Raw genomic sequence first — 11,910 nt, 5'->3', positions numbered from 1 at the left:
TTGGTGCCCTAGTCTTAAGCTCAAATTATTTGGCAACAATGAAGTTTTAAACTTGGCTCATATGTCTTGAGGGCATGTTGATCAAAAGAAAAAAATCTCATTGCCTTTAAGACAACATAAGTTATAATCAACCCTTTTGTTTTCTTTTTGTAAAGTAAAGATCATCTAATACTTAAAATGAGTTTATTATCCATGGTTTTTTCCTTGTTCATTCACATGACCCTTTTCGTATAACAACTTTCATTAAGGGTGATTTGTTAAAATGGGGCATCTTCCATGAAATGCATTATTGGAAAAATGAATTTAGGTATGAGTTATGGGGACGTAAAAAAAAAGAAAGAAAAGAAAAGAAAAATGGTTATGACATCACGCATTTAGGAAATTTGAACAAATTCTAATAAAGTACTGACAAATTCAAAGTTTTGGAAAAAAGATAAAGAAAAAAAAGCCCAAAATAGAAAATGCCAAAAAAAAAACTATTAAAATGAAAACCTTTCTTCGAGATCATTTTTCTAAAGGGAATTGCTCTTCAATTTAAGTGTTTGTACTTGAAATGACAAATGACCATATTTCATTATCCTTTCATAAATATAAAAATTTATCTCTTATTACCCCTTTGAGCCTGATTGAATTCTTTCAAAATAAACCCTAACTAAGGATCACTTTCTATACTAAAGGGCAAAAAAGAACACATTTAAGGGTTAAAAATTGGGATGTCCGAATAGAATCCTGTATGATAGGGCAAATGCTCAATATAAAAGTTCACAATAAGTTTTAAATCCACTCAATTAAAGAATACAAAAGAAAAGAAAAGAAAAAAAATGAAAGGAAAGGAAAGGAAGAATAAAAGAATGAAAAAGAGAAAAAGTGAATAAGTGGAAAGCAAAAAGGAATAGACCTCAGAGTGTATCTATCGAACAAAAAAATTATCCTTGGTTTTAAATACCCTTAAATATTTGTTTTGGGCCTTTCTATCCTTTTCTTTGATAACCCTGAATCTTAACCTATGTTACAACCTTTGAAAAATCTATATTGGATCAAGCATGAAGGCTTAAAATTGAAGAGTTTCTCCAAAAAAAAATGATTATGAATATTTTAAGTCTTCATTTATTGTAAAATTTTCTATTTGGACCATTGAACCCTTTCATAATAGTTTTGAATTTTCTTTTAAAGTACATGGTGTATTAATAATAAAAATAAAAATAAAGCAACTCTAGAGTGAAAATCTTAGAAAGGGTAGCTAGAGCAAACCTTGAAGGCCACTTCTAATGCTAAATATGGTAGATACTGAACAAAGATAAACCAAACCTTATTGAAAGATCTGAAATATCAAAGTCCCAAAATTTTAAGATAAGTTGATTTCGAAAATCTCAACTTTTATCCATTTCCAAATAACCTTTCAAAATCTGAAGTCCTTATAACTAACCTTGACATATATCAAAATGTAGCTTTTCGAGACTAAGGAAAATGTTGAATATGTTTGGTTTTCAAGGAATTCATGTTTTTAAAAAAGCTTATGTTTCATTTGTGAGCTTGCATGGAAAATTATATGCCTTTTTTATTCCCTTTAAGTGTTGAAAACTTTTTGAATAAACAGGAATCTATGTCTATATAACCATTCAATCTATTTAAAAAAAAAATTCTCATCTTTTTCATTTCTAATAAGGATTGCCAAATTCTAAAAAATTTCAAGCTCAATTTAACTGGTGCCCAAGTCTTAAGCCCAGATTATTTGGCAAAAATGAAGTTTTAAGCCTAGATTATCTAGCACCAATAAAGTCTTAAACCCAGTATAACTGGCACGTAAGCCTAGATTATCCGATATCGATGAAGTCTTAAGCCCAAATTATCTAGCATCAATGAGATTTAAGCCTAAATTAACTAGCATATAAGCTCAGTTTAGTTGGCACATAAGCCTAAATTAGTTGGCACATAAGCTTGGATTAGCTAAAAAAGTATACACCCCTTTTATCTCTTTTAAGTGGTAAAGTTTTTTTGAATCAATAGGTATCCCTGGGTGCACAATCATTCAATCTATAGAGAGAGAGATTGTTCACTTCTTTCATTTCTACTAGAAATTGTCAGTTCTTCATAAAAATTTAAGTTTACACAAAAAGTCAAGCTCAGTTTACCTGGCATCCTTGAAAGTTTAAGCCTAGCTTAGCTAGCACCTAATGAAATTTTAAGCCTAGTTTATCTGGCACCAAAAAAAGATTTTAAGCTCAGTTTACTTGGCACCAATGAAAGTTTAAGCATGGTTTAGCTGCCACTTGATGAAAATTTAAAGCCTAGTTTACCTAGTACCAATGAAAGTTTAAGCTTAACTTAGTTATTACCCAATGAAATTTTAAGCTCAATTTATATTGCACCAAAGAAAGGTTTCAAGCATAGTTTACCTAGCATCAGTGAAAGTTTAAGCCCAGTTTACCTAGCACCCAATAAGGATTTTAAGTACAATTTATTTAGCACCAAAAAATAATTTTAAGCCCAGTTTACCTGACACCCAACGAAGATTTTAAAACCTTGCTTAGCTGCCTCTTAGTGAAAATTTAAGCCCAGTTGATCTGGCATGCCATGAAAAGATTTTAAACCCGGTTTAGCTGTCACTTAATTTTAAGCCCAGTTTATCTGACCTTCGATGAAATTTTAAGCCTAGTTTATCTAGTCCCTAATGAAAATTGTAAGCTTAGTTTATCTAGCCTAATGAATTTTTAAGCCTATCATAGCAAAGACCCAAAGTTAAGCCCAGTTTATTTGGCACTAAAAATTTTTTTTAAGCCTAGTTTATTTGGCCTCCAGTGAATTTTTAAGCTCAGCTTTGTGAAACCTAATTTTAAGCCTAGTTTATCTAGCACACAATTTTAAACCCAATTTAGCTAGCCCCCAATGAAATTTTAAACCCAGTTTAACTGGCACATAAGCCTAAGATTAGTTGGCACAAAAACCTAGATTAATGGTTACTTTATCCAACTTACGGTGTTGTCTCAGTTCATTTCATATTTTTTGACTTACGATCAATATTTTTTGACTTACAGTGTCATACTGATCATTTAATAGCACTTGAGTCGTGATTCAATCCCAAACCAAAAAAAAAAAAAAAAACATAAACAAACAAACAAAAATAACAATAACAATAAAAAGATAACAAAAACACAAAAAAAAGGAAAGAAGGGAACAAGGGTTCTCTCTCTCGGAAGCATCATCCGGACAAAATTATCATTTATGTCATTACAATTTTTTTATTCTTAGAAATATGCAAAAAGAGGTAGCTGTAGACATCAAATTTTATTCAAAATATTTTTAACATAATTAACCCAAGCTCATTTGCAAACATGGGCCAGAACCATTTTGAAAGACCATTTACAACCATAAAGAGCCCACAAATTAGCCTATTTGAAGACCCAAAGTTAACTTAGTTCAAATTCGGTCAAATTTGGTCAATAAAGTTAAAATTAGTCAAACAAAGTCAAAATTATGTAAAAACTTGATCAAAATGGATAGAACCCGAGTTAATTCTCAAAATTCGCAACCTAATTAGAATCAATGTGATTTAAAATTAAATTTGATAATTTTTAAAACACTTAAAATTTTTATTGCGTTAAGGGAAGTACAAAATTATTAAAATGTCTTTTAGGTGGCATTTTCATAAATTGGTCTTCCTGAGCTTGAATTTTCATGAAACTTTTTAGATCTTAATTTCATAATATTTCATGATTTTTCATGTATTTAAAAATCATAGTAATACCTTGAGAAGTGTGAAATTATCAAAATACCTTTATAAGAGTATTTTCGTAATTTGGCCTTGGCCTTCTCGAGCTAGGACTTTTATGAAACTTTTCATATATTAATTTCATAATATTTTATGATTTTTTATGTATTTGAAATCAAGGTAGTATCCCAAGAGGTGTGAAATTACTAAAATACCTTTTAGAGGTATTTTGTAATTTGACTTTTTCGAGCTCATATTTTTATGAAATTTTTCAGATCTTAATTTTATAATATTTCATATTTTTGGTGTTTTAAATCCTAAAAATGAGTATAGGAATATTGATTTCTAAGAAAATGACTTAAATACTGAAAATTTTGTACTAAATGTAAAATAGTCTTTTCATTTAGTTTAGGGGCTATAAAAATTGAACCTTTGTGGTGAATAATGTAGACTATTGAATCTCTCATTGAATCTTAATCTAATAGCTAAAGTTTGTTTGTTAAAAAAAAAAGAGTAACTTTGGCCCTTGGATGAAATTTGATCCAATGGTCTATATACATAAAAAAGAGATTTTTTTAAGGGTCTTCTTCTTCTTTACAAAAGGGGGTTTACCAAAAAAAGAAAAAAAAATAATGCATTTTTTTAAAAGAAAAAAGGAGAGGAAAAAGTAGCCTTCTATTTTTTTTTTTTAGTTTGCTTTCATGCATGTGGATGTTGTCATTTCCATGAATAAAGCTCCATTTTCTTTTATGTTCGCTAACTTTTTTAGGCATGTAACATGTAAGTAAAAATAAAAATTTACCTTTTTCACACTCATCTCTTTTGCATGGTGGTTATTAATCAAATATCAAGCTAGATTACTATTGTTATAAACCCTCTACCATGAATTCTCTGAAAAGTTTAAAGCTTTCAAAGCATTTTCTTGTCTTGTTTTCTATGTATTTACTCCAAGCCTATTATTACAAGTTCCTAGGTGATCATTCATGAGAGAGAAAGTCTAAAGGCTAAACCTTTATCCTAAGGCCCTACCATGCATTTTTTTTTATTTTAAATTTAATAAAGGTTGTATAAAAAACCATTATCTATAATGACAGCGATAGTTTGATATTGATAGAGGGTCCATCCATCATCATCTTTTTTATTGAAGATAGTGCTCTAGTTCCATTTGGCTACTTCTCCTCTTTAAAAAAATAATAATAGAAAATAAACTTTTATTATCCCTTTCGGTTCACAGTTGTACACATAAAAAAATGGTTTCTTTTGTTTTTAAAAAAGAAATGGAAGTGTTATTTTGTTAGTAAGAGCACAGCCATGGTATAGGTAGCAAAAAAGTCATGGCGTGGGGCCATGATGGTTAGATTGTTACATGGTATTTACTCCCTTGTCTTTCTTATTTGTGCATGATAAGACTAGAAGAGAACATTAAAGACAAAGGCATGGGACCATGTCCTTGTATTCCTTTTGCTTATTGGAGTAAGTCTAGACTTGTAGTTGAAGCTTAATAGCATTTTATCATGATTAAAGCTTTAAAACATGGGGGAAGGGAGACCATATATATATATATTATTGACTTTGAATAGGTTAGGTTGTTTTAGTTGAAATTCTCTAAACGAATTTTTTAATATAAGGCATAAAATTGGACCCTAATAAAGGTTTTATTTTCATGCATATTTCAATTTAATTATGCCTATATGAATATTTTCATGATGTTTTAGTTTAATTAAGTCTAATTTCTTTATTGTTTGGATTTTCATATTCGTTTTAATTTAAGCTTTCGTACTTAAATCTATGTTTGATATATATATATATATATTTTCATGCATTTTAAAGTTATGTATTTTATTAATAATAACAATAATAATAATAATAATAATAATAATTTTAAAGAAGGCAAGAAATATATATGAAATATATAAAAATATAAAAAAATAATTTTTAAAAGAACTATAAAAACGAACTTGCTTTGAAAGTCTGCTTATATATTAAAGATTTTTAGAGAAGTTCATAAATTTTTAAATTTACCCAAAACTCTAAACTCATTTTAAATTTATAAGGATTTGCTTGAAAATCTTTTATGAAATAATTTGTTTTTGAATACCGCATAGACATTGGGGTATTTAGGAAATTATATCCCACTAAGAATTTTTATACATTTTCGTAACTTAACATAAATTTATTTTGTTAAAACCATGATTATAAATATATAAAATAATAAAAATAATAGGAAGAGATTTTAAATATAAAAGTCACCCAAACTCTGCCTAGATGTTGGAGAGTCCAAGTGGTCTCTTTATATTTGAAAACTTGATTTTTAAATTTGTATTTTATCATCATCTGTATATAAGTCATTTTTAGAATAATGTGTACATTTATAATTCATATATAGGTTTTTGATGATATATTATATTATTCATCTTTTTACTGCATAAAAAATCTTCTTAAAAATTTTTAGTTTTGAACAAATAACATTAAAATAGCACTACTTGAAATTGGTATTCTACCTAAATGTTGGAGAGTCGTCAATGATTATCATTTATAAAAAGTGTTATTTTATTATTTTTGAAGAAATGTTGTGATAAATCTTAAGTGAAAAAAGTTATTTTAAATTTTGCCTAGATGTCAGAGAATTTGGAAGTAATTCTTTAACTTAAAGATTTATTCAATATTCCTAAATAAAAAACTTTAATAAAATTATTTTTTTAAATAATAAACGAAATTATTATTAAATTTCAAATCAAAACTATTTTATCCAACATCGAAAATAATGCATGATTAATTGGTACCAATTTATTGATGTTGTGGAATTGTTAATCCTTCCCTAAAAGTAATCGACTCCCAAACCCGATCTATTTTTGTAAAAAAAATTATCTTTTCAATAAAGCTTTAAATCCATTTTATTGTTTTATTAAAAGATAATTTTTTTTATAGTCAATCACTCCCTAAAAAAGATTGAGGGCAACTTTTTCGTGTCTTTTCACAATTTTTAAAATTTTTACATTTAGTGATTGATTCTCTGGACCGATTTATTATGACACTTGGTCACTCCTGGCCAACAAGCCATGGAAAGGCAACCAAGTTGTGAAAAGGTATAAGCCTTTTCAACCTCCAAGGAAGAAGAACATGATATTCTAGCCGTTCACCACTACCCAAGTCATAACTCAACAAATGCCTCAACCCAAAAATGAAAACAAATCAACTTGGAACCCCAGCCAAACAAAGACCTGGAAGTTTGGATGCAAGCCATTGAGAAAAAGCTAAAAACGAAGGAGATAGCTTTTGAGGATAAACTTAAATTTTTGGAGACCTCACCTTTCCCTAGAGAAATTAACAGAGCCGTACCTCCAAAAAGGTTCAAAATACTGACCTTAAAAACTTATGATGATACTTTTGATTCTTTTGATCATCTAAAACTTTATAGAACTAATATGATGATGTAAGATGTAGATGAAGCTCTAGCGTGTAAAGGCCTTGCTACATCCTTAAAGGTGTAGTTTGGTTCTAGTATAACAGCCTAAAATTAAGATCAATTACGATGCTTAAAGAGCTTAGCCATTCTTTTTTGTTTCGATTTGTGAATAGCCAAAGAATGAAGAAGACAACATTAAGCCTGATGTTGATTTATCAAGGCCAAAATGAATCTTTGAAAAATTACATAGCACGTTTTAACGCGAAAGCCATGCAGGTTAAAAACTTGGAACAAATGACTGTGGTAGCTACCCTAATAAGTGGACTTAATAACAAAGAATACCATTTTATGCTGACCTTGTCTTTACAGTTGTCCAAGACTTTAGCCACCATCTTACTTGTAGCTAAAAAATATATAAATGCTCAAGCTATAATGAGAAATAACTAACGTGAAAGAGGCCCATCCCTCCTCTTTGATTGTTAAAAAAGTAAGAATTTCTACGATCCTCCCCTAAGAGGGAGAAAACATATGGCTAAGAAAGCGGAGAAAGAAACCACACTACAATGAATACCTCTCGAGAGAGGATTTTGATGTAAATTGAAAGAATTTTAGAGCTCGGATGACCGAAGCCACTAAGGCAAAACATAAGGAGAAATCCAACCAAAAAATGTACCTTTCATAGAGACATAGGTTAAAACATTGAAAACTGTGGATAATAAAAGAGCCTACAAGGGATAGGAAAAGCAATCTAGAGGAAAATAAAAGAGGAGAAGTTCAGAAGGATAACCAATGATAGGAAAATGGTCAAGCTGTGGATAATAAACCAATTGCCGGGATAATGAATGTGATCACTAGGGAAAGTTCTACTTTGACCAAAATAAATTTTGACTAAGGTATGATCATGGCTATTAGTTTCATAACAAAGTAAGAGAAAGTCTAAAGGGATGAACCAATCTCATTCAGTTTTGAGGACTTGAAAAGAATCCAATACCCTTACGATAATGCTATAATGGTCATGGCCAAGGATCTTATTCGATAATGGAATCTCAATCAATGTCTTGTATCACGCCACCATGAAAAAGATGAGAATTAAGGAAGACCAGCTATAGCTGATCACCATAACTTTGATCAGATTTGAAAATGAATAGGTAATAGTTAAAGGGACTATCAAATTATTGATCTCTTTAGGGATAAAACTAAAGACGATCATGTCAGCCATAGAATTTATAGTTGTAGATTTCCATCTACTTATAACATAATATTAGGTCGACCTAGTCAATTTGTTATATAGCTTATAGGCTTAGCTCACTATTTGAAAGTAAAGTTTTCAATGCCTCATAAGATTGGAAAAGTAAAGGGAGACCAGTCCATGGCACAACAATGCTATGTTACAATAATGAAAAGAAGGACTGAGAAGTAAACTTGTAGTTTGATTGAGGTTGAGAAAGTTAAAGAAGAGAAGCAAGCAACAGAAACCAAAGAAAAGTAGAAAAATAGAAGTAAGCAACTGACATGATAAAAGCACGTCTTAAGCTACTTTAAGCTCTTAAGCTCTATTCTAATAAAAGATACACTCAATAATTTTTTACCATTTTTGAATAGATCTTGAAAGTGATCCAGCTCTTAAGCCGACATGAACATTCATGTGTTAATGGGACCAAGCTAACATGCTTGCCAAAAAAATTTTAAAAATTAAAAAAATATATTCATACATTTTGTTCGATTATACATTTTGATCATTTTATCAATAATATATTAATTGTCATATTGGAATTTGTCTCTACAAGAAGTAATCCTAACCTAGCTTAACAGAAAAAAAATTGATCAAAGACCCAAGGTAGATGGGAACCAACTTGAATAAGTAGAATACCTTGTATCCATCATATTTTGAGAGAACAACCTTAAAAAAGATATGTAGATTGGAATTAAACATAAACATAAAGAGCAGTTAATCTAACTTTTGAAGAATAATGTCAAACTATTCACCTAGACACTATCTGACATGCTTGGTATTAACATCAAGGTAATGTTCCATAGGTTGCGCACCAACCGGGCTATGAAACTAGTTTAGTAAAAGAAGAAGATTTTTGCCCTAAAAAGGCAAAAGGCTATCAAAGAAAAGGTTGGTAAACTACTACAAGCAAGTTTCATTAAGGAGGTCTACTACCTCAAATGGATAGCCAATGTGGTTATGATCAAGAAACGCATCGAAAAATGAAAGATGTGCATTGACTTTACCGACTTCAATAAAGCATACCCAAAAAAGGATTTTTCTCTCCCTATCATAGATTGACTAGCGGACAAGAGTGTCGAGCATGGCCTTTTTAATTTTATAGATGCCTACTCTGGCTATAACTAAATTAAAATGTTGAAAGAACATAAGGAAAAAATCACTTTTATCACTGAAAAGGGTCTTTACTCTTACAAAGTGATGCCTTTTAGCTTAAAAAATGTAGAGGCGACCTACCATAGATTAGTCAACAAGGTTTTCAAAAATTAGATTAACCTGAATATAGAGGTATATGTGAATTACATGAAAGTAAAAAGCAAGATCTTGGTTGAGCCCTTGAAAGACCTAGAAGAGACCTTTAACACTTTGAAAAAATACAACATGAAGCTTAACCTGAGCAAGTGAGCCTTTAGAGTCACGTTAAGTAAATTCCTCATATATATGACCAACAAGAAAGGAATAAATGAAAACTTAAAGAAAGTTCAGGCAATCTTGGACATGAAAGCATCGACTTAGGTAAAAAAATACAAAGGTTAACTACAATAATAGTCACCCTGAATAGGTTTATGTTCAGGTTGACAGAACAATATCTAGCATTTTTCAAAATCTTTAAAAACATATCCAATTTTAAATAGACCCCTCAATGTCAAAAAGCATTTGATGAACTTAAAAAGTTTCTATCCTCTCCACCTATCATTTCCAATTCAAAGTCCAATGAGACTTTGTACCTATATCTAGCCATCATTGATCAAGACATCAACTCGATCTTAATCCACGCAAAGGAAAAAAAGCAAAGGCTAGTTTACTTTGTGAGCAAGGTATTGACAGGGTCTGAGATAAACTACACCAAGAGAGAAAAGTTAGCCTATGCAATTGTTATATCGACCAAAAAACTCAGGCCATATTTTCAAACTCACACAATTCATATATTTATTGACTAACAACTTAGGTAGGTCTTACAAAAGCTAAAACTATCAGGAAGACCAATCAAATGGGTGGTAAAGCTTAGTGAATTCGACCTATATATACTATCACATTGGTTTTGAGATCCTAAGTGTTGATAGATTTCATTGTAGAGCTCACATCGACTCATCCTAATAAACAACCTGAGAAAAATGAGAAAGTTACAAAAAAAGAGAGGTGAAAACTTTTTATTGATGGATCAGCCAACAACCACAATAGTAGAGCTGGTCTCATTTTGATCAGTTTAGAATGCTTGTAATATTAGTATGCCTTGAAATTTAGATTCAAGATATATAATAATGAAGCCGAGTATAAAGCACTGATAATCAGTATAAGATAAGTAGTCGAACTAAATGTTAAGTATATAATCACATACAACAAATCTCAATTAGTAATCAGTTAGATAAATGGTGAGTTTGGAGTTTGAGATGAAGAAATTCAAAAATATTTACACAAAATGCTGAACCTTGTCACTGTTTTCAAAAAGTCAAGGTAAAAAAATACTTAGCTCCAAAAACTCACTAGCAGACTCCTTATTCAAACTGGCTTTAAAGATAATAATAGAGAACTTGAGCCAAGTTCTAGTAGAAGAATTGACACAAAAGCTTTGAGGAGAAACTGGTTAAACAAATCAAGAAAAAAGAAACTTGGATGTCCTCAATCAGGACATACCTTATTACGGAAGAGTTGCCTAAAGATAGGGTTCAAACCAAAACCTTAATGAAGAAAGGTCCTTGGTATATTATGATCAATGAAAAATTGCATTCTTTACCTAAGATGTGTGGATGACAAAGAAGCGAACCATGTCCTGAGGAAAATTCATGAAAGGATATCTAGAAATCACTTCGAACCTCGACGTTTGCTAACAAAGTACTTAGGCAGGGCTATTATTGGCCATCATTAGAAAAGATGCGATTGACCTAATAAAAATATGTGACAAATGTCAGAGGTTCACCCATTTATAGCATTTCATATCAACCGAGCTCATCCCTATCATAAATCTTTAGCCTTTCATATAGTGAGAGATGGATGTCCTCAGATCATTCACCTTAACCACAGGTTAAAACAGATTTGTCTAAATAGCAGTAGACTACTTCATGAAGTGGCTTGAAGTCGATGAGGCCCAAGTTAATAAATTTGTTTGAAAAAACATAGTCTGCAGGTTCAACTTACCTCAGTCCATAGTAACAGATAATGACAAACAATTTAAAAATCTAAGATTCAAAAAATAGTGTTCAAACCTCCACATCGATCTAAGATTCATGTTGGTTGCCTACTCTTAATCCAATAGACAAACAAAGGTTGCATATAAAATAATATTGAAGGTCATAAAAAAGAGGTCAAATGAGGCAAAGGGAAAATGGGCCAACGAACTCCTCAATGTACTATAAGCCCTGAAAATAACCACAAAGGTCCTCACAAGAGAAACCTCTTTTCCACCTAGCATTTGGAATAAATGCCATGGTGCTTATTGAGATTGATCTCTTGAGCTTGAGAATCAAACTAGGGTTAGAAGAAAGAAATAAAAAGGCCCTAAAGGTCGAGCTAGATTTAGTTAAAGAGAAAAGAGACATGGCCTTAACCAAAATAGTAGTTTATCAA

This window comes from Durio zibethinus, chromosome 6 (genome assembly GCF_047325235.1).
Source record: "Durio zibethinus cultivar Kanyao isolate XHJ-2024 chromosome 6, ASM4732523v1, whole genome shotgun sequence".
In the NCBI taxonomy this organism is placed as follows: domain Eukaryota; kingdom Viridiplantae; phylum Streptophyta; class Magnoliopsida; order Malvales; family Malvaceae; genus Durio; species Durio zibethinus.
This window is presented reverse-complemented; position numbering follows the sequence as displayed.